We start from the raw sequence: 24,958 nt of genomic DNA on the forward strand, positions 1-24,958 counted from the left end.
CGACTCTTAATCCTTGTTTGAATTCAGTTTTCTCCCTCTCGCGCGAAGCGCGGAAGCTTTGACGTTTCATTAAATTATTAGAGAAAGAAGAGGATTCGTTGTACCATTCTCGACTCTTAATCCTTGTTTGAATTCAGCTTCCCCCCCCCCCCTCGCGCGAAGCGCGGAAGCTTTGACTTTTCATTAAATTATTAGAGAAAAAGATGATTCGTTGTACTATTCTCGACTCTTAATCCTTGTTTGAATTCAGCTTACACCCTCTTGCGCGAAGCGCGGAAGCTTTGACGTTTCATTAAATTATTAGAGAAAGAAGAGGATTCGTTGTACCTTTCTCGACTCTTAATCCTTGTTTGAATTCAGTTTTCTCCCTCTCGCGCGAAGCGCGGAAGCTTTGACGTTTCATTAAATTATTAGAGAAAGAAGAGGATTCGTTGTACCATTCTCGACTCTTAATCCTTGTTTGAATTCAGCTTTCCCCCCCCCCTCGCGCGAAGCGCGGAAGCTTTGACGTTTTCATTAAATTATTGGAGAAAGAAGATGATTCGTTGTACCATTCTCGACTCCTAATCCTTGTTTGAATTCAGTTCCCCCCCTCCCGCGCGAAGCGCGGAAGCTTTGACTTTTCATTAAATTATTAGAGAAAAAGATGATTCGTTGTACTATTCTCGACTCTTAATCCTTGTTTGAATTCAGCTTACCCCCTCTTGCGCGAAGCGCGGAAGCTTTGACGTTTCATTAAATTATTAGAGAAAGAAGAGGATTCGTTGTACCTTTCTCGACTCTTAATCCTTGTTTGAATTCAGTTTTCTCCCTCTCGCGCGAAGCGCGGAAGCTTTGACGTTTCATTAAATTATTAGAGAAAGAAGAGGATTCGTTGTACCATCCTCGACTCCTAATCCTTGTTTGAATTCAGCTTACCCCCTCTCGCGTGAAGCGCGGAAGCTTTGACATTTCATTAAATTTTTAGAGAAAGAATATGATTCGTTGTACCATTCTCGACTTGTCAGAATTATCAAAAAGGTTTCTTTGTGTGCTCCTTTTTCGTCCTATGTTTTCTAATTGCCCCTATCGACCCTTGCTACACGCCTGCTTTAAAGGGAAAATGAAACAATCATGATTGTGATAGCACACAGTAAAAAAAATAAACCATGGATCAATCCTGATATTCGTAAGTTGTCAAAGAAAAAATGTCGTTCACATCGACTTTATCTGAGAAACCCAACACCGTATCGAAAAGAAGTGTACAGAAAATGTCGGAATAAAGTCAATAATATGATTAAACAAGCTAAAAAACACTATTTCATGGAAAATTTTGCAACAGCCAAAGGGAATATGAAAAAGACTTGGAACATAGTTAATTGTGCAATGGGTCGTGTAAATAAAAAGTGCAGTATTAATTTTTTGATATCTAATGATCAGGTGTTACATGATACCTCCAAAATTTGTAATGTATTTAATGAATATTTTATTAATATTGTATCTGAATTGAAATATCCTGTTGATCAGGGCAATAATTTAAATTTGAATCCTTGTCGTTATTTGGATAGGAATTCTAGTACGTGTTATTTTAAACCAACCACATGTTCCGAGATCATTGATATTGTGTCTAATATAAAGAGAGATTGCAGTCCTGGGTACGATGATATAAGTATCAAGGTTATAAAGAAATCTATACATATTTTATGTCAACCCATCTGTGCAATATTCAATCAATGCTTAGATTTAGGTATATTTCCTGATGAATTAAAGATTGCTCGTGTGGTTCCTGTATATAAAAATGGTTCAAGTGAAAATGTTGCAAATTACAGACCCATATCAGTCTTGCCAATTTTCTCTAAAATTTTAGAAAAATGTATGTACAATAGATTATTTGATTTTATAAGCAAGTACAATATATTATCTTTGAACCAATATGGTTTCCGTCCTGGACATTCGACGTCATCGGCTCTTATTGATTTTGTTCACACTGTTGTTAATGCTCTTGATAACAAGAAATATATGATTGCAATGTTTTTAGATTTGAAGAAGGCTTTTGATACAGTAGATCACGCTATTTTATTACACAAACTTGAATTATATGGCATAAGAGGTATTGTACTTAAATTATTTGAAAGTTATTTATCAAATAGAAAACAATATGTTGAAATTTCTAAATGCAAATCACAGCAAGGGACTATCTCATGTGGGGTACCACAGGGTTCTATCTTAGGACCACTGTTGTTTCTTTTATTTATAAATGGCCTTAGTAAAGTATCTAAATTATTACATTGTATTATGTTTGCTGACGACACCAGTCTGTTTTTATCCCATCCTAACTGTCAGGACTTACATAATCTATTCAGTTCTGAACTTGAATTAATATCTGAGTGGTTTTACGCAAATAAAATGATAATCAATGTAGCAAAAACCAGTTATATTATTTTTAGTAACTTATTGATACCAGATTATCTTTCAATTAGAGTGTGCAATACAGATATTAAGTGTGTAACGTCAGTAAAATTTTTAGGCATTACAATAGATCATAAACTTACATGGAAAAATCACATTGATAGTCTGTGCAATAAGCTGGCAAAAAATATAGGAATAATGTATTGTTTAAGATCATTTCCAAAGGAGATTTTAAAAATGATTTATTATGCAATTGTATATCCGTATCTTAATTATGGTATTCTTGTCTGGGGTAATGCAAGTAATAATCTCATTGATAGATTGTTTATTTTACAAAAACGTGCAATACGAAATATGTCTCATGCACCTTACCTTGCCCATACCAACCCTTTATTTATTGAATCAGGTGTTTTGAAATTTCATGATATATATGTATTTCAGGTGCTTATATTTATGTACTTATGTAACAATCACCTCTTGCCAGACTATATTAAAACATTCTTTCAGTTCAATAATGAATATCATGGATACAATACAAGAAATGCTAATGATTTTCATTTACCCAAACCGAGGCTCTCATCTTTTAAAAACTCAATATTATTTCAAGGACCCCAAATCTGGAACTCTCTTTCTTCAGATATTAAACAAGCAGTTTCGTTAAATGTTTTTAAGTCAAAATCTAGGCACTTTATTTTAGACAGGTATTCACCAAGTTTGTTTGTTTAAATGTATAGGTATACCCCCCCCCCTTATGTTGTTGTAAGTGATTTGTTATTTTTTGTAGCGTCCTTAATGTATTATGTTACAGGGTCAGCTAATCACAAGGCTTGTTCCTTTCTTGCTGTCCCTCTCATACTTAATCCAAATGTATACTTTGTTATCAATTTTTCTTGTGAATTTTATCCTTTGTATCATGTTGATTTATGAATGTTTGCACGTGTTTTCTGGATTTTTATGAGCAAATAAATTGAAATTGAAATTGGAGGTAAAAAGAAAAGAAAGAAAACAAATCTATTACACCAACTATGGATAAATCAAGGCCGGGAGCGTCATATCATAGTTTTGTGTTATCAGGCGAGGGCCGGGGCGTAGCGACCAAGCGAGATTTTGCAATGTTGAATGCTGAAATTATGCATTCTAGAAAATCCCAATATGTACGTTCTTTCCGCTATATTTCTTTCTAGCTATATTTCTAAATTTCCTGGGGTACGAGTCCCCCCTATTCACATACAAGCACAAGCGAGTTGGTATGAGCTGAATCCAAATGAAGGGCAAAATAAGAGTTGTGAAGCGGCACTACCGTTAATTAAAATTTTTACTGTATATGGCTTCTATTTAAAAGACATCCAACATATTGTGCACTTTTCAAATTTCTCACTGAAGAGTGATGACTTTTGTAGCGCAGGGGCTCTTTTTAACGTTTAACTTTGAATCCGCAGCTCGAGATTTTATGCGGCCGGCCCGGCCCCCTCTATTCAATAACGTTTCCCAAGCCATCTGGAATGACCCCAAATCTCCCGATTACAGTTTTTCCCTTATTCGTCATTACTGTCACTTAGCGCCATTTCCTTGTCTTTCCCTCTTTCTCACCCGACTTTTCTCCCGCCCCCCCCCCCCCCCAGTTGTATGTTCCCTCTCTTTGAAAGCACCCCTGTATCTCCGGTGTGTAAAGTCAGTAAGGGCCGGTGTGACCGCGTAGAATGTAACCCGCACCGATCGTCCGACTATTAGAGATCGATCGAGAGCGGACGATCGGTGCGGATTTTATCCGCGCAGAATGTCCGTGTCGGACATTCCGTGCGCGCCTCAAATGTCTGACGGACAATCTGTGCTGAAGAGGTCTCGCACCAATAGTCCTCCTGCCGCACCGAATGTCCGTACTCTAGTCCACACGTATACATAGTCAAAACAAACAGGGATGTACTCTCATATCCCTGATACAAGTATAATTATACTTAATGAATGAAACGACTAGATAACCCATATTCAGCTTAACCAGCTAGCTAGGGATGAAACTACAGGCAGTGGCGGATCTAGTAGGGGGATGGGGGGGGGGGGGGGGGAGGGTGCAAATTGTTAAAATTTTGAGGGCCCAAAAAAAAATGGTGCTCACTACCCCCCCCCCCCCCCAAGATCGCGGAAAAAGGCCTTTGCCTCTGCCCCCCCCCCCCCAGACCACCCCCCCCCCCCCCTTCTCGCCCAAAAAAAAAAAAAGAGAGAAAGGAAAGGGCAAGAGGAGAGCTAAAATGGAACACAAAAGAGGTAGAAAAAAGAAAAGGGTGAAAAGAAGCAGAGATCAGTTGCGATTAATCCCATCAACATCGTGTGGATCGGGGGAGGGGGCGAAAGGCCCCTGCCTCCCTCACCAAACTTAAATGAGAGAGGGTGAGAGAAGTATGGGGGGGGAAGAGGAAGAAGAAAGGTAGGGGAGATCAGTTACAATTTTTCTTTAAAGCAAAAAGCCAGATATTAAAAGTTAATCATTTTTTCCAATTTAGGTGTGACAAAATAATTATTGTTGGTGTTGTTGATTGTTGATGTATGGGAAAGGGTTCCAATGGGGTTCCAATGCACAATATGTCAATGTATTTGAAATTATGCTAGACAAATATTGGTACGTAATGGTGACACCTGCAGTGGCGAAATGAGCAAAAACGTTTAGGGGGGGGGGTAGAAAAAAAAAACGCACCACCCACTTTTTATGCAGGCCTCGCTGAACGTTTCTCTAAGTAGGTTGGGGGAGTGGTATTTACGATAAGGCAGAGCGTAGCGTTTATTGGCGTAGGGTCTAGGGCCTTTAACCCTCTGAACTACAACTTGTTGGCGGCAAAACTGATATCCCGCTTCTTTTCTTTTCTTCTTCCGTTTTTACCTCCCTTTATCTCTTCTTTTCCTTTTTCTTTCCCTTTTCATCATTCTCTCTTATTTTGTAATGGGGAGGGGGGGGGGGGTGACAGCTGGGATCCAAGACCCTTTCGGCCCTTGATCTGCTTCTCCCCCCCCCCCTTTTTTTCCCCTTCTTCTTCCTCTTCCTCTTCTTTCTTTCCCTTTCTCTCCTCTTTCCCTTTCCCTTTTTTTCCTTCTCTCTCTCTCTTTTTCTTGCGGGGGGGGGGGGGCAAGGCCCTTCCGGCGCCCTGGATCCGCGTCTGCCTTTAGGGGGTATAGCTGCGCCTGCCGTCAGCTAGCTGAAAGTGTTAACAACTAAAAGCACAGTGTTAAATACTAAAAGTAAACCAGGTAATCGTAGTGAGGCAAAGTGGTCTCGTGGATAAGCAACCGCCTAGTAAGTGGAAGGTATCGGGTTCGATCCCCAGCTAGTGTATTTTGTTTTAAAGCCCAAAAGCCAGATATTAAAAGTTAATCATTTTTCCAATTTTGGTGTGATAAAATAATTATTGTTGGTGTTGTTGATTGTTGATGTATGGGAAAGGGTTCCAATGCACAATATGTCAATGGATTCCTCAAAAAAACTTGAAAAAGGGCCTATGGTGAAGGGGGAGCAGCTGAGTGTAGGAAAAAGCTGTAAGGGAGCCCCTTTGGGGGGTCTTTTTTTTTTGGGGGGGGGGGGGGGTCTTTTTTTTTTTTTTTTTCTTGGAGGTCGTCAGCTAGCTGGCGGTCGTCAGCGTAGCCGGCGGTCGTCAGCGTAGCCGGCGGTCGTCAGCGTAGCCGGCGGTCGTCAGCGTAGCCGGCGGTCGTCAGCGTAGCCGGCGGTCGACAGCGTAGCCGGTGGCCGGTAGCGTTAGCCCCAAAGCCATGTCCAATTTTTAAACTACATTCAAGAGTCCCTTATTGCCAGGTTAAACAAGTTTTTTTACATTTTCAGTACTACTTACATCCATTTATTCAATCTGTACACTCCCATGCTATCCTTTTCCAGTCTGTAAACAACTTTACAACATGAATTCAATGATGGGCAAGGTTTTACTCCTCATATGAAAGCCCCCAAACTTCGCGAGGTGAAACAAAGGGTCTTTCAATTCAAGTCTATTCAAGCCCAATATGGGCTAACAACTGGCCTGCATACCCGAGCAGAATCATTTTGTGCTCGACAAAGACACACAGCCTTGGGTAAAGAGGTCCATTATTATTATTTTTTTTAGTTATATTTTTTCATTGACAGTATACTATTAAATATCATGAATATTGGATGCTCTGTTTCAAATACAGTCCAGATTGCCGAGCAATGAATTATCTCATGCTTCTTGTCCTTAAACCATATCTAACTGGTTTTTAAAACGGTATCATTTTAATTTCCATTTCCCAGCATTATTTTGAACTGTCCCGAAATCGCTTTCCTTTTTTTAAATGAGACTACAGCCCCATTCTATCCTTTTTCTATTGGGATATTTAAAGTGCGTGTCCTCCATGCAGACAAGGAGAAAGACTTTCTCAGTACCTTTATGGACAATACATCAACATAATGCGGTCATCATGTTGCAATGTCATGAATGCTATTATTACCTCTTATGTAATCCTTGCAATTGACAAAAATATTCCGTCAATGAAGGGAGGGTCGGTTTTTTTTCTTCAATTCATTAATTGATGCTGCAGGTGCAAGCTATTGAACACACAATCGAATAGCCAAGCTTCCCTATTCATTTGTGCCCTGTTACAGAATTCGTAGCATATCCTAAATTGAATAGATCCGTGTTCTGTTCATTATGCTATGCCAGGGCAGTGGCCTATTGTCATATCACTTGAAGTTTAAGTCAGCAGATTGCAAAATAAATGAAAATAACATAAAACCTCACTATTATATCAGAAATATCAGTAACTGAAAGAAAACATTTACGGGCAATCTTGACAACATCGGACTGCAAAAATATGAATAATTATGCATCCCGAAATCGTTAAATCAGTAAATCAACATATTAAAGTCGTTAACATGCAGAAAGTGCTATAAGACCAAGAAGTGAGCCACTTAGTAGCAGTGAGGCAAAGTGGTCTTGCGGATAAGACTGATCGCTTCACAACGCAATGTATGTATGTACTCGGGTTCGACTCCCAGCTTCTTCTTTATACCTCATGTTATTTTTTTCTTTTTTTTTTCTTTACCCCATGATATTGACGTGTCCATCTCCTTTTTTTAAAGGGGACACCCCCCCCCCCCCCACCTCCTCAACAAAGGAGAAAATAACATTTGATACTCTTTCTTTAACAAGCGACTCTCTGAATTAGTTAGAATACGTTTTTTGCTACATATACAAAAATAAGTATCAATATGAAAAAATACATGAAGATTACCAGTGTGACACATTAGTCTAGTGGATAGGCAAACGCCTGCCAACTGGAAGGTATCGGGTTCGACTCCCAGCTAGTGCTTTTTTTTATTTTTTATAAATCTTTGAAAAAGAAAAACTGATGTTAGAACCCATTTTCATCTCGCTCATAGTTTGGTGTGATAAAATAATTATTGTTGGTGTTGTTGATGTATGGGAAAGGGTTCCAAACCACAATATGTCAATGGATTCCTCAAAAAAAAACTTGAAAAAGGGCCTATGGTGAGGGGGAGCAGCTGAGTGTAGGAAAAAACTGTAATGGAGCCCCTTTGGGGGGGGGGGTCTTTTTTTTTGGGGGGGGGGTCTTTTTTGGGGGGGGGGTCTTTTTTTAGCTGGCGGTCGTCAGCTAGCTGGCGGTCGTCAGCGTAGCCGGTGGCCGGTAGCGTTAGCCCCAAAGCCATGTCCAATTTTTAAACTACATTCAAGAGTCCCTTATTGCCAGGTTAAACAAGTTTTTTACATTTTCAGTACTACTTACATCCATTTATTCAATCTGTACACTCCCATGCTATCCTTTTCCAGTCTGTAAACAACTTTACAACATGAATTCAATGATGGGCAAGGTTTTACTCCTCATATGAAAGCCCCCAAACTTCGCGAGGTGAAACAAAGGGTCTTTCAATTCAAGTCTATTCAAGCCCAATATGGGCTAACAACTGGCCTGCATACCCGAGCAGAATCATTTTGTGCTCGACAAAGACACACAGCCTTGGGTAAAGAGGTCCATTATTATTATTTTTTTTAGTTATATTTTTTCATTGACAGTATACTATTAAATATCATGAATATTGGATGCTCTGTTTCAAATACAGTCCAGATTGCCGAGCAATGAATTATCTCATGCTTCTTGTCCTTAAACCATATGTAACTGGTTTTTAAAACGGTATCATTTTAATTTCCATTTCCCAGCATTATTTTGAACTGTCCCGAAATCGCTTTCCTTTTTTTAAATGAGACTACAGCCCCATTCTATCCTTTTTCTATTGGGATATTTAAAGTGCGTGTCCTCCATGCAGACAAGGAGAAAGACTTTCTCAGTACCTTTATGGACAATACATCAACATAATGCGGTCATCATGTTGCAATGTCATGAATGCTATTATTACCTCTTATGTAATCCTTGCAATTGACAAAAATATTCCGTCAATGAAGGGAGGGTCGGTTTTTTTTCTTCAATTCATTAATTGATGCTGCAGGTGCAAGCTATTGAACACACAATCGAATAGCCAAGCTTCCCTATTCATTTGTGCCCTGTTACAGAATTCGTAGCATATCCTAAATTGAATAGATCCGTGTTCTGTTCATTATGCTATGCCAGGGCAGTGGCCTATTGTCATATCACTTGAAGTTTAAGTCAGCAGATTGCAAAATAAATGAAAATAACATAAAACCTCACTATTATATCAGAAATATCAGTAACTGAAAGAAAACATTTACGGGCAATCTTGACAACATCGGACTGCAAAAATATGAATAATTATGCATCCCGAAATCGTTAAATCAGTAAATCAACATATTAAAGTCGTTAACATGCAGAAAGTGCTATAAGACCAAGAAGTGAGCCACTTAGTAGCAGTGAGGCAAAGTGGTCTTGCGGATAAGACTGATCGCTTCACAACGCAATGTATGTATGTACTCGGGTTCGACTCCCAGCTTCTTCTTTATACCTCATGTTATTTTTTTCTTTTTTTTTTCTTTACCCCATGATATTGACGTGTCCATCTCCTTTTTTTAAAGGGGACACCCCCCCCCCACCTCCTCAACAAAGGAGAAAATAACATTTGATACTCTTTCTTTAACAAGCGACTCTCTGAATTAGTTAGAATACGTTTTTTGCTACATATACAAAAATAAGTATCAATATGAAAAAATACATGAAGATTACCAGTGTGACACATTAGTCTAGTGGATAGGCAAACGCCTGCCAACTGGAAGGTATCGGGTTCGACTCCCAGCTAGTGCTTTTTTTTATTTTTTATAAATCTTTGAAAAAGAAAAACTGATGTTAGAACCCATTTTCATCTCGCTCATAGTTTGGTGTGATAAAATAATTATTGTTGGTGTTGTTGATGTATGGGAAAGGGTTCCAAACCACAATATGTCAATGGATTCCTCAAAAAAAAACTTGAAAAAGGGCCTATGGTGAGGGGGAGCAGCTGAGTGTAGGAAAAAACTGTAATGGAGCCCTTTGGGGGGGGGGGGGGGGTCTTTTTTTGGGGGGGGGGTCTTTTTTTTGGGGGGGGGGGTCTTTTTTTAGCTGGCGGTCGTCAGCTAGCTGGCGGTCGTCAGCGTAGCCGGTGGCCGGTAGCGTTAGCCCCAAAGCCATGTCCAATTTTTAAACTACATTCAAGAGTCCCTTATTGCCAGGTTAAACAAGTTTTTTACATTTTCAGTACTACTTACATCCATTTATTCAATCTGTACACTCCCATGCTATCCTTTTCCAGTCTGTAAACAACTTTACAACATGAATTCAATGATGGGCAAGGTTTTACTCCTCATATGAAAGCCCCAAACTTCGCGAGGTGAAACAAAGGGTCTTTCAATTCAAGTCTATTCAAGCCCAATATGGGCTAACAACTGGCCTGCATACCCGAGCAGAATCATTTTGTGCTCGACAAAGACACACAGCCTTGGGTAAAGAGGTCCATTATTATTATTTTTTTTAGTTATATTTTTTCATTGACAGTATACTATTAAATATCATGAATATTGGATGCTCTGTTTCAAATACAGTCCAGATTGCCGAGCAATGAATTATCTCATGCTTCTTGTCCTTAAACCATATGTAACTGGTTTTTAAAACGGTATCATTTTAATTTCCATTTCCCAGCATTATTTTGAACTGTCCCGAAATCGCTTTCCTTTTTTTAAATGAGACTACAGCCCCATTCTATCCTTTTTCTATTGGGATATTTAAAGTGCGTGTCCTCCATGCAGACAAGGAGAAAGACTTTCTCAGTACCTTTATGGACAATACATCAACATAATGCGGTCATCATGTTGCAATGTCATGAATGCTATTATTACCTCTTATGTAATCCTTGCAATTGACAAAAATATTCCGTCAATGAAGGGAGGGTCGGTTTTTTTCTTCAATTCATTAATTGATGCTGCAGGTGCAAGCTATTGAACACACAATCGAATAGCCAAGCTTCCCTATTCATTTGTGCCCTGTTACAGAATTCGTAGCATATCCTAAATTGAATAGATCCGTGTTCTGTTCATTATGCTATGCCAGGGCAGTGGCCTATTGTCATATCACTTGAAGTTTAAGTCAGCAGATTGCAAAATAAATGAAAATAACATAAAACCTCACTATTATATCAGAAATATCAGTAACTGAAAGAAAACATTTACGGGCAATCTTGACAACATCGGTCTGCAAAAATATGAATAATTATGCATCCCGAAATCGTTAAATCAGTAAATCAACATATTAAAGTCGTTAACATGCAGAAAGTGCTATAAGACCAAGAAGTGAGCCACTTAGTAGCAGTGAGGCAAAGTGGTCTTGCGGATAAGACTGATCGCTTCACAACGCAATGTATGTATGTACTCGGGTTCGACTCCCAGCTTCTTCTTTATACCTCATGTTATTTTTTTTCTTTTTTTTTCTTTACCCCATGATATTGACGTGTCCATCTCCTTTTTTTTAAGGGGACACCCCCCCCCACCTCCTCAACAAAGGAGAAAATAACATTTGATACTCTTTCTTTAACAAGCGACTCTCTGAATTAGTTAGAATACGTTTTTGCTACATATACAAAAATAAGTATCAATATGAAAAAATACATGAAGATTACCAGTGTGACACATTAGTCTAGTGGATAGGCAAACGCCTGCCAACTGGAAGGTATCGGGTTCGACTCCCAGCTAGTGCTTTTTTTAATTTTTTATAAATCTTTGAAAAAGAAAAACTGATGTTAGAACCCATTTTCATCTCGCTCATAGTTTGGTGTGATAAAATAATTATTGTTGGTGTTGTTGATGTATGGGAAAGGGTTCCAAACCACAATATGTCAATGGATTCCTCAAAAAAAACTTGAAAAAGGGCCTATGGTGAGGGGGAGCAGCTGAGTGTAGGAAAAAACTGTAATGGAGCCCCTTTGGGGGGGGGGTCTTTTTTTTGGGGGGGGGGGTCTTTTTTGGGGGGGTCTTTTTTTTTGGGGGGGGGGGTCTTTTTTTAGCTGGCGGTCGTCAGCTAGCTGGCGGTCGTCAGCGTAGCCGGTGGCCGGTAGCGTTAGCCCCAAAGCCATGTCCAATTTTTAAACTACATTCAAGAGTCCCTTATTGCCAGGTTAAACAAGTTTTTTACATTTTCAGTACTACTTACATCCATTTATTCAATCTGTACACTCCCATGCTATCCTTTTCCAGTCTGTAAACAACTTTACAACATGAATTCAATGATGGGCAAGGTTTTACTCCTCATATGAAAGCCCCCAAACTTCGCGAGGTGAAACAAAGGGTCTTTCAATTCAAGTCTATTCAAGCCCAATATGGGCTAACAACTGGCCTGCATACCCGAGCAGAATCATTTTGTGCTCGACAAAGACACACAGCCTTGGGTAAAGAGGTCCATTATTATTATTTTTTTTAGTTATATTTTTTCATTGACAGTATACTATTAAATATCATGAATATTGGATGCTCTGTTTCAAATACAGTCCAGATTGCCGAGCAATGAATTATCTCATGCTTCTTGTCCTTAAACCATATGTAACTGGTTTTTAAAACGGTATCATTTTAATTTCCATTTCCCAGCATTATTTTGAACTGTCCCGAAATCGCTTTCCTTTTTTTAAATGAGACTACAGCCCCATTCTATCCTTTTTCTATTGGGATATTTAAAGTGCGTGTCCTCCATGCAGACAAGGAGAAAGACTTTCTCAGTACCTTTATGGACAATACATCAACATAATGCGGTCATTGTTGCAATGTCATGAATGCTATTATTACCTCTTATGTAATCCTTGCAATTGACAAAAATATTCCGTCAATGAAGGGAGGGTCGGTTTTTTTTCTTCAATTCATTAATTGATGCTGCAGGTGCAAGCTATTGAACACACAATCGAATAGCCAAGCTTCCCTATTCATTTGTGCCCTGTTACAGAATTCGTAGCATATCCTAAATTGAATAGATCCGTGTTCTGTTCATTATGCTATGCCAGGGCAGTGGCCTATTGTCATATCACTTGAAGTTTAAGTCAGCAGATTGCAAAATAAATGAAAATAACATAAAACCTCACTATTATATCAGAAATATCAGTAACTGAAAGAAAACATTTACGGGCAATCTTGACAACATCGGACTGCAAAAATATGAATAATTATGCATCCCGAAATCGTTAAATCAGTAAATCAACATATTAAAGTCGTTAACATGCAGAAAGTGCTATAAGACCAAGAAGTGAGCCACTTAGTAGCAGTGAGGCAAAGTGGTCTTGCGGATAAGACTGATCGCTTCACAACGCAATGTATGTATGTACTCGGGTTCGACTCCCAGCTTCTTCTTTATACCTCATGTTATTTTTTTCTTTTTTTTTCTTTACCCCATGATATTGACGTGTCCATCTCCTTTTTTTAAAGGGGACACCCCCCCCCCACCTCCTCAACAAAGGAGAAAATAACATTTGATACTCTTTCTTTAACAAGCGACTCTCTGAATTAGTTAGAATACGTTTTTTGCTACATATACAAAAATAAGTATCAATATGAAAAAATACATGAAGATTACCAGTGTGACACATTAGTCTAGTGGATAGGCAAACGCCTGCCAACTGGAAGGTATCGGGTTCGACTCCCAGCTAGTGCTTTTTTTTATTTTGTATAAATCTTTGAAAAAGAAAAACTGATGTTAGAACCCATTTTCATCTCGCTCATAGTTTGGTGTGATAAAATAATTATTGTTGGTGTTGTTGATGTATGGGAAAGGGTTCCAAACCACAATATGTCAATGGATTCCTCAAAAAAAACTTGAAAAAGGGCCTATGGTGAGGGGGAGCAGCTGAGTGTAGGAAAAAACTGTAATGGAGCCCCTTGGGGGGGGGGGGTCTTTTTTTTTTTTTGGGGGGGGGGGTCTTTTTTGGGGGGGTCTTTTTTTTGGGGGGGGGTCTTTTTTTAGCTGGCGGTCGTCAGCGTAGCCGGTGGCCGGTAGCGTTAGCCCCAAAGCCATGTCCAATTTTTAAACTACATTCAAGAGTCCCTTATTGCCAGGTTAAACAAGTTTTTTACATTTTCAGTACTACTTACATCCATTTATTCAATCTGTACACTCCCATGCTATCCTTTTCCAGTCTGTAAACAACTTTACAACATGAATTCAATGATGGGCAAGGTTTTACTCCTCATATGAAAGCCCCCAAACTTCGCGAGGTGAAACAAAGGGTCTTTCAATTCAAGTCTATTCAAGCCCAATATGGGCTAACAACTGGCCTGCATACCCGAGCAGAATCATTTTGTGCTCGACAAAGACACACAGCCTTGGGTAAAGAGGTCCATTATTATTATTTTTTTTAGTTATATTTTTTCATTGACAGTATACTATTAAATATCATGAATATTGGATGCTCTGTTTCAAATACAGTCCAGATTGCCGAGCAATGAATTATCTCATGCTTCTTGTCCTTAAACCATATCTAACTGGTTTTTAAAACGGTATCATTTTAATTTCCATTTCCCAGCATTATTTTGAACTGTCCCGAAATCGCTTTCCTTTTTTTAAATGAGACTACAGCCCCATTCTATCCTTTTTCTATTGGGATATTTAAAGTGCGTGTCCTCCATGCAGACAAGGAGAAAGACTTTCTCAGTACCTTTATGGACAATACATCAACATAATGCGGTCATTGTTGCAATGTCATGAATGCTATTATTACCTCTTATGTAATCCTTGCAATTGACAAAAATATTCCGTCAATGAAGGGAGGGTCGGTTTTTTTTCTTCAATTCATTAATTGATGCTGCAGGTGCAAGCTATTGAACACACAATCGAATAGCCAAGCTTCCCTATTCATTTGTGCCCTGTTACAGAATTCGTAGCATATCCTAAATTGAATAGATCCGTGTTCTGTTCATTATGCTATGCCAGGGCAGTGGCCTATTGTCATATCACTTGAAGTTTAAGTCAGCAGATTGCAAAATAAATGAAAATAACATAAAACCTCACTATTATATCAGAAATATCAGTAACTGAAAGAAAACATTTACGGGCAATCTTGACAACATCGGACTGCAAAAATATGAATAATTATGCATCCCGAAATCGTTAAATCAGTAAATCAACATATTAAAGTCGTTAACATGCAGAAAGTGCTATAAGACCAAGAAGTGAGCCACTTAGTAGCAGTGAGGCAAAGTGGTCTTGCGGATAAGACTGATCGCTTCACAACGCAATGTATGTATGTACTCGGGTTCGACTCCCAGCTTCTTCTTTATACCTCATGTTATTTTTTTCTTTTTTTTTCTTTACCCCATGATATTGACGTGTCCATCTCCTTTTTTTAAAGGGGACACCCCCCCCCCCCACCTCCTCAACAAAGGAGAAAATAACATTTGATACTCTTTCTTTAACAAGCGACTCTCTGAATTAGTTAGAATACGTTTTTTGCTACATATACAAAAATAAGTATCAATATGAAAAAATACATGAAGATTACCAGTGTGACACATTAGTCTAGTGGATAGGCAAACGCCTGCCAACTGGAAGGTATCGGGTTCGACTCCCAGCTAGTGCTTTTTTTTATTTTGTATAAATCTTTGAAAAAGAAAAACTGATGTTAGAACCCATTTTCATCTCGCTCATAGTTTGGTGTGATAAAATAATTATTGTTGGTGTTGTTGATGTATGGGAAAGGGTTCCAAACCACAATATGTCAATGGATTCCTCAAAAAAAACTTGAAAAAGGGCCTATGGTGAGGGGGAGCAGCTGAGTGTAGGAAAAAACTGTAATGGAGCCCCTTTGGGGGGGGGGTTTTTTTTTTTTGGGGGGGGGGTCTTTTTTGGGGGGGTCTTTTTTTTTTTGGGGGGGGGTCTTTTTTTAGCTGGCGGTCGTCAGCTAGCTGGCGGTCGTCAGCGTAGCCGGTGGCCGGTAGCGTTAGCCCCAAAGCCATGTCCAATTTTTAAACTACATTCAAGAGTCCCTTATTGCCAGGTTAAACAAGTTTTTTACATTTTCAGTACTACTTACATCCATTTATTCAATCTGTACACTCCCATGCTATCCTTTTCCAGTCTGTAAACAACTTTACAACATGAATTCAATGATGGGCAAGGTTTTACTCCTCATATGAAAGCCCCAAACTTCGCGAGGTGAAACAAAGGGTCTTTCAATTCAAGTCTATTCAAGCCCAATATGGGCTAACAACTGGCCTGCATACCCGAGCAGAATCATTTTGTGCTCGACAAAGACACACAGCCTTGGGTAAAGAGGTCCATTATTATTATTTTTTTTAGTTATATTTTTTCATTGACAGTATACTATTAAATATCATGAATATTGGATGCTCTGTTTCAAATACAGTCCAGATTGCCGAGCAATGAATTATCTCATGCTTCTTGTCCTTAAACCATATGTAACTGGTTTTTAAAACGGTATCATTTTATTTCCATTTCCCAGCATTATTTTGAACTGTCCCGAAATCGCTTTCCTTTTTTTAAATGAGACTACAGCCCCATTCTATCCTTTTTCTATTGGGATATTTAAAGTGCGTGTCCTCCATGCAGACAAGGAGAAAGACTTTCTCAGTACCTTTATGGACAATACATCAACATAATGCGGTCATTGTTGCAATGTCATGAATGCTATTATTACCTCTTATGTAATCCTTGCAATTGACAAAAATATTCCGTCAATGAAGGGAGGGTCGGTTTTTTTTCTTCAATTCATTAATTGATGCTGCAGGTGCAAGCTATTGAACACACAATCGAATAGCCAAGCTTCCCTATTCATTTGTGCCCTGTTACAGAATTCGTAGCATATCCTAAATTGAATAGATCCGTGTTCTGTTCATTATGCTATGCCAGGGCAGTGGCCTATTGTCATATCACTTGAAGTTTAAGTCAGCAGATTGCAAAATAAATGAAAATAACATAAAACCTCACTATTATATCAGAAATATCAGTAACTGAAAGAAAACATTTACGGGCAATCTTGACAACATCGGACTGCAAAAATATGAATAATTATGCATCCCGAAATCGTTAAATCAGTAAATCAACATATTAAAGTCGTTAACATGCAGAAAGTGCTATAAGACCAAGAAGTGAGCCACTTAGTAGCAGTGAGGCAAAGTGGTCTTGCGGATAAGACTGATCGCTTCACAACGCAATGTATGTATGTACTCGGGTTCGACTCCCAGCTTCTTCTTTATACCTCATGTTATTTTTTTTTTTTTTTTCTTTACCCCATGATATTGACGTGTCCATCTCCTTTTTTTAAAGGGGACACCCCCCCCCCCACCTCCTCAACAAAGGAGAAAATAACATTTGATACTCTTTCTTTAACAAGCGACTCTCTGAATTAGTTAGAATACGTTTTTTGCTACATATACAAAAATAAGTATCAATATGAAAAAATACATGAAGATTACCAGTGTGACACATTAGTCTAGTGGATAGGCAAACGCCTGCCAACTGGAAGGTATCGGGTTCGACTCCCAGCTAGTGCTTTTTTTAATTTTTTATAAATCTTTGAAAAAGAAAAACTGATGTTAGAACCCATTTTCATCTCGCTCATAGTTTGGTGTGATAAAATAATTATTGTTGGTGTTGTTGATGTATGGGAAAGGGTTCCAAACCACAATATGTCAATGGATTCCTCAAAAAAAACTTGAAAAAGGGCCTATGGTGAGGGGGAGCAGCTGAGTGTAGGAAAAAACTGTAATGGAGCCCCTTTGGGGGGGGGGTCTTTTTTTTTGGGGGGGGGGGGGGTCTTTTTGGGGGGGGTCTTTTTTTTTTTTGGGGGGGGGTCTTTTTTTAGCTGGCGGTCGTCAGCTAGCTGGCGGTCGTCAGCGTAGCCGGTGGCCGGTAGCGTTAGCCCCAAAGCCATGTCCAATTTTAAACTACATTCAAGAGTCCCTTATTGCCAGGTTAAACAAGTTTTTTACATTTTCAGTACTACTTACATCCATTTATTCAATCTGTACACTCCCATGCTATCCTTTTCCAGTCTGTAAACAACTTTACAACATGAATTCAATGATGGGCAAGGTTTTACTCCTCATATGAAAGCCCCCAAACTTCGCGAGGTGAAACAAAGGGTCTTTCAATTCAAGTCTATTCAAGCCCAATATGGGCTAACAACTGGCCTGCATACCCGAGCAGAATCATTTTGTGCTCGACAAAGACACACAGCCTTGGGTAAAGAGGTCCATTATTATTATTTTTTTTAGTTATATTTTTTCATTGACAGTATACTATTAAATATCATGAATATTGGATGCTCTGTTTCAAATACAGTCCAGATTGCCGAGCAATGAATTATCTCATGCTTCTTGTCCTTAAACCATATGTAACTGGTTTTTAAAACGGTATCATTTTAATTTCCATTTCCCAGCATTATTTTGAACTGTCCCGAAATCGCTTTCCTTTTTTTAAATGAGACTACAGCCCCATTCTATCCTTTTTCTATTGGGATATTTAAAGTGCGTGTCCTCCATGCAGACAAGGAGAAAGACTTTCTCAGTACCTTTATGGACAATACATCAACATAATGCGGTCATTGTTGCAATGTCATGAATGCTATTATTACCTCTTATGTAATCCTTGCAATTGACAAAAATATTCCGTCAATGAAGGGAGGGTCGGTTTTTTTTCTTCAATTCATTAATTGATGCTGCAGGTGCAAGCTATTGAACACACAATCGAATAGCCAAGCTTCCCTATTCATTTGTGCCCTGTTACAGAATTCGTAGCATATCCTAAATTGAATAGATCCGTGTTCTGTTCATTATGCTATGCCAGGGCAGTGGCCTATTGTCATATCACTTGAAGTTTAAGTCAGCAGATTGCAAAATAAATGAAAATAACATAAAACCTCACTATTATATCAGAAATATCAGTAACTGAAAGAAAACATTTACGGGCAATCTTGACAACATCGGACTGCAAAAATATGAATAATTATGCATCCCGAAATCGTTAAATCAGTAAATCAACATATTAAAGTCGTTAACATGCAGAAAGTGCTATAAGACCAAGAAGTGAGCCACTAGTAGCAGTGAGGCAAAGTGGTCTTGCGGATAAGACTGATCGCTTCACAACGCAATGTATGTATGTACTCGGGTTCGACTCCCAGCTTCTTCTTTATACCTCATGTTATTTTTTCTTTTTTTTTCTTTACCCCATGATATTGACGTGTCCATCTCCTTTTTTTAAAGGGGACACCCCCCCCCCCACCTCCTCAACAAAGGAGAAAATAACATTTGATACTCTTTCTTTAACAAGCGACTCTCTGAATTAGTTAGAATACGTTTTTTGCTACATATACAAAAATAAGTATCAATATGAAAAAAATACATGAAGATTACCAGTGTGACACATTAGTCTAGTGGATAGGCAAACGCCTGCCAACTGGAAGGTATCGGGTTCGACTCCCAGCTAGTGCTTTTTTTTATTTTTTATAAATCTTTGAAAAAGAAAAAACTGATGTTAGAACCCATTTTCATCTCGCTCATAGTTTGGTGTGATAAAATAATTATTGTTGGTGTTGTTGATGTATGGGAAAGGGTTCCAAACCACAATATGTCAATGGATTCCTCAAAAAAAAACTTGAAAAAGGGCCTATGGTGAGGGGGAGCAGCTGAGTGTAGGAAAAAAACTGTAATGGAGCCCCTTTGGGGGGGGGGTCTTTTTTTTTGGGGGGGGGGGGGTCTTTTTTGGGGGGGTCTTTTTTTTTTGGGGGGGGGGTCTTTTTTAGCTGGCGGTCGTCAGCTAGCTGGCGGTCGTCAGCGTAGCCGGTGGCCGGTAGCGTTAGCCCCAAAGCCATGTCCAATTTTTAAACTACATTCAAGAGTCCCTTATTGCCAGGTTAAACAAGTTTTTTACATTTTCAGTACTACTTACATCCATTTATTCAATCTGTACACTCCCATGCTATCCTTTTCCAGTCTGTAAACAACTTTACAACATGAATTCAATGATGGGCAAGGTTTTACTCCTCATATGAAAGCCCCCAAACTTCGCGAGGTGAAACAAAGGGTCTTTCAATTCAAGTCTATTCAAGCCCAATATGGGCTAACAACTGGCCTGCATACCCGAGCAGAATCATTTTGTGCTCGACAAAGACACACAGCCTTGGGTAAAGAGGTCCATTATTATTATTTTTTTTAGTTATATTTTTTCATTGACAGTATACTATTAAATATCATGAATATTGGATGCTCTGTTTCAAATACAGTCCAGATTGCCGAGCAATGAATTATCTCATGCTTCTTGTCCTTAAACCATATGTAACTGGTTTTTAAAACGGTATCATTTTAATTTCCATTTCCCAGCATTATTTTGAACTGTCCCGAAATCGCTTTCCTTTTTTTAAATGAGACTACAGCCCCATTCTATCCTTTTTCTATTGGGATATTTAAAGTGCGTGTCCTCCATGCAGACAAGGAGAAAGACTTTCTCAGTACCTTTATGGACAATACATCAACATAATGCGGTCATTGTTGCAATGTCATGAATGCTATTATTACCTCTTATGTAATCCTTGCAATTGACAAAAATATTCCGTCAATGAAGGGAGGGTCGGGTTTTTTTCTTCAATTCATTAATTGATGCTGCAGGTGCAAGCTATTGAACACACAATCGAATAGCCAAGCTTCCCTATTCATTTGTGCCCTGTTACAGAATTCGTAGCATATCCTAAATTGAATAGATCCGTGTTCTGTTCATTATGCTATGCCAGGGCAGTGGCCTATTGTCATATCACTTGAAGTTTAAGTCAGCAGATTGCAAAATAAATGAAAATAACATAAAACCTCACTATTATATCAGAAATATCAGTAACTGAAAGAAAACATTTACGGGCAATCTTGACAACATCGGACTGCAAAAATATGAATAATTATGCATCCCGAAATCGTTAAATCAGTAAATCAACATATTAAAGTCGTTAACATGCAGAAAGTGCTATAAGACCAAGAAGTGAGCCACTTAGTAGCAGTGAGGCAAAGTGGTCTTGCGGATAAGACTGATCGCTTCACAACGCAATGTATGTATGTACTCGGGTTCGACTCCCAGCTTCTTCTTTATACCTCATGTTATTTTTTCTTTTTTTTTCTTTACCCCATGATATTGACGTGTCCATCTCCTTTTTTTAAAGGGGACACCCCCCACCTCCTCAACAAAGGAGAAAATAACATTTGATACTCTTTCTTTAACAAGCGACTCTCTGAATTAGTTAGAATACGTTTTTTGCTACATATACAAAAATAAGTATCAATATGAAAAAATACATGAAGATTACCAGTGTGACACATTAGTCTAGTGGATAGGCAAACGCCTGCCAACTGGAAGGTATCGGGTTCGACTCCCAGCTAGTGCTTTTTTTAATTTTTTATAAATCTTTGAAAAAAAAAACTGATGTTAGAACCCATTTTCATCTCGCTCATAGTTTGGTGTGATAAAATAATTATTGTTGGTGTTGTTGATGTATGGGAAAGGGTTCCAAACCACAATATGTCAATGGATTCCTCAAAAAAAACTTGAAAAAGGGCCTATGGTGAGGGGGAGCAGCTGAGTGTAGGAAAAAACTGTAATGGAGCCCCTTTGGGGGGGGGGGGGTCTTTTTTTTTGGGGGGGGGGGGGGGGTCTTTTTTGGGGGGGTCTTTTTTTTTTTGGGGGGGGGTCTTTTTTTAGCTGGCGGTCGTCAGCTAGCTGGCGGTCGTCAGCGTAGCCGGTGGCCGGTAGCGTTAGCCCCAAAGCCATGTCCAATTTTTAAACTACATTCAAGAGTCCCTTATTGCCAGGTTAAACAAGTTTTTTACATTTTCAGTACTACTTACATCCATTTATTCAATCTGTACACTCCCATGCTATCCTTTTCCAGTCTGTAAACAACTTTACAACATGAATTCAATGATGGGCAAGGTTTTACTCCTCATATGAAAGCCCCAAACTTCGCGAGGTGAAACAAAGGGTCTTTCAATTCAAGTCTATTCAAGCCCAATATGGGCTAACAACTGGCCTGCATACCCGAGCAGAATCATTTTGTGCTCGACAAAGACACACAGCCTTGGGTAAAGAGGTCCATTATTAGGTGGTCTGTCGATGACAGATCACCTATTGATTTCGTTAGAATTTTCTTTCTTTATTCTTTATTCTTTATTCTTTATTCTTTATTCTTTATTTATTTTTATTTATTCGTACACTTTTTTTGTGTATACGTTTACTCGAACTCGACCTGGTCAATTTCCTTCAAATTTCTGCTAGTCATCAGGCCCTATGATATGAAGTTCCCGAAACCTTTTTCAAGTTCATGGGGTCATCGTGACGTCATCCAGGCGCCATTTTGTAAAAATCAAGTCATTATCATATCTCGATAACGAGTCTTCAAAAATAAACCATATTGGTATACATCAACTTCAGGTCAAAGTTCAACTAAAAATGTCAACAAAATTTGCGCGCGCACCTCGACGCGCACGTACGCGCGCATTAAAATTTTAAAATGCTCAAATTCGTTCCAAATTTTTTTGCACACGTTTCAGGCCATTGTAAGCATTTTCAAGATTTTGCGCGAGAGCACTTTTTTGCGCGCGTTTCCGCGCGTAAGTGCGCGTACTGACATTTTACAACATGGAAACGCCAAATTTTCTCTATCATATCAACCACATTTTTCCAAGCATTTTGATACCTTGTTCACCTTTTTCTGACCAGTGATAACGCAATGAGCGTCCGTCAAAGTTTACAGCACACGCGGATCTGCATTATCCCTATCCACATTACATGTGCAAAAACAAGCCTATACAAAATTCATTTTAACTCTTCAGAATGGATAGATACTCCCAATTTTTTTCATATTTAGATAGATCATGAGTCGGAGATATGATTTCATGTCTCATTTGACCCTCAATTAACTCATGACGTCATCATAATGGCCTCCGAACTTAACATTTCAATTTGCATATTATGACGTTAGCAGATTTTTGGAAAATTGATTGTATCTCTGTAAATATTGATCAATTTTCTTTCAAATTTTGATATGTTTTAGCTGAGAATATTCTCTACGAATGTATTATCCACGATATTTCATTTGAACAATGGCATCATGGCGTATTTTTGCGATTAAAAGAGGCATGTCAATTTTTCACATTTTGCGTGTATTCTCTATGGGACATGACTTTTTCTCAAAACTGGTTTCTACATTCTTGTCTTTCGCGAGCAATATCTCCGTCGTTTTATCTTCGTTTACGCTGAGCTTTGAGTATGTTGTAGCTGAGTCAATATGCTATCGTAAGTGTGCCCTTTAATTTTCGATCAGATGCCGGGATCATGCTCATATTTCACTTACAAAGTGGGATTTGATAATTCCATTTTCCGTTTACGTGTAATCTCTATGGGAAATATTTTGGTACATCGGTAACGCACTTGACTTCCGACCTCGAGGTCCCTGGTTCGAGTCCGGGCGTCTCCAACAATTTTTTCTTCACTTTTTTTTTCTTTTTGACCTTTCACTGTACCTTTTCCTTTGCTTATTAAAACACGTAGAATCACAAATAATGTTATAAACAACCATGTTTACTTTATTATTCCCCTATTATCACTTGATCCATACTTTTTGAGTGTAGTCCCTATGGGAGATGACTTTTTCTCAAATCTGGATTCTACATTCCTGTCTTTTGCGAGCAATATCGCCGTTATTTCCGTTTGGTTTTTGTTGATTTTGGAGTATGTTGTAGCTGAGACTATATGCTATCTAAATGTTCCCTCATTTTTTTCAATCAGATGTCATCATGGTCTGTTGATGATCATCATCAACATCATCATGATCATCATCATCATCATCAACATCGTCATCACCATTACTATCAAGATCATCATCATCATGATCATCATGATGATCATCATTGTTTACATGTCTATATAACTCTCCCTTTCTCAATATAGTAAGTATTATAATCTATCATAAGACTTGAAGACAGACCACCTTAATCGTCCTCGTGACGATTTAAATTCTAGTTATTATTTTTTTTAGTTATATTTTTTCATTGACAGTATACTATTAAATATCATGAATATTGGATGCTCTGTTTCAAATACAGTCCAGATTGCCGAGCAATGAATTATCTCATGCTTCTTGTCCTTAAACCATATGTAACTGGTTTTTAAAACGGTATCATTTTAATTTCCATTTCCCAGCATTATTTTGAACTGTCCCGAAATCGCTTTCCTTTTTTTAAATGAGACTACAGCCCCATTCTATCCTTTTTCTATTGGGATATTTAAAGTGCGTGTCCTCCATGCAGACAAGGAGAAAGACTTTCTCAGTACCTTTATGGACAATACATCAACATAATGCGGTCATTGTTGCAATGTCATGAATGCTATTATTACCTCTTATGTAATCCTTGCAATTGACAAAAATATTCCGTCAATGAAGGGAGGGTCGGTTTTTTTTCTTCAATTCATTAATTGATGCTGCAGGTGCAAGCTATTGAACACACAATCGAATAGCCAAGCTTCCCTATTCATTTGTGCCCTGTTACAGAATTCGTAGCATATCCTAAATTGAATAGATCCGTGTTCTGTTCATTATGCTATGCCAGGGCAGTGGCCTATTGTCATATCACTTGAAGTTTAAGTCAGCAGATTGCAAAATAAATGAAAATAACATAAAACCTCACTATTATATCAGAAATATCAGTAACTGAAAGAAAACATTTACGGGCAATCTTGACAACATCGGACTGCAAAAATATGAATAATTATGCATCCCGAAATCGTTAAATCAGTAAATCAACATATTAAAGTCGTTAACATGCAGAAAGTGCTATAAGACCAAGAAGTGAGCCACTTAGTAGCAGTGAGGCAAAGTGGTCTTGCGGATAAGACTGATCGCTTCACAACGCAATGTATGTATGTACTCGGGTTCGACTCCCAGCTTCTTCTTTATACCTCATGTTATTTTTTTCTTTTTTTTTCTTTACCCCATGATATTGACGTGTCCATCTCCTTTTTTTAAAGGGGACACCCCCCCCCCCACCTCCTCAACAAAGGAGAAAATAACATTTGATACTCTTTCTTTAACAAGCGACTCTCTGAATTAGTTAGAATACGTTTTTTGCTACATATA

The sequence above is a fragment of the Strongylocentrotus purpuratus genome, unplaced genomic scaffold (genome assembly GCF_000002235.5).
Source record: "Strongylocentrotus purpuratus isolate Spur 01 unplaced genomic scaffold, Spur_5.0 spur5_scaffold_4, whole genome shotgun sequence".
NCBI classification, from domain to species: domain Eukaryota; kingdom Metazoa; phylum Echinodermata; class Echinoidea; order Camarodonta; family Strongylocentrotidae; genus Strongylocentrotus; species Strongylocentrotus purpuratus.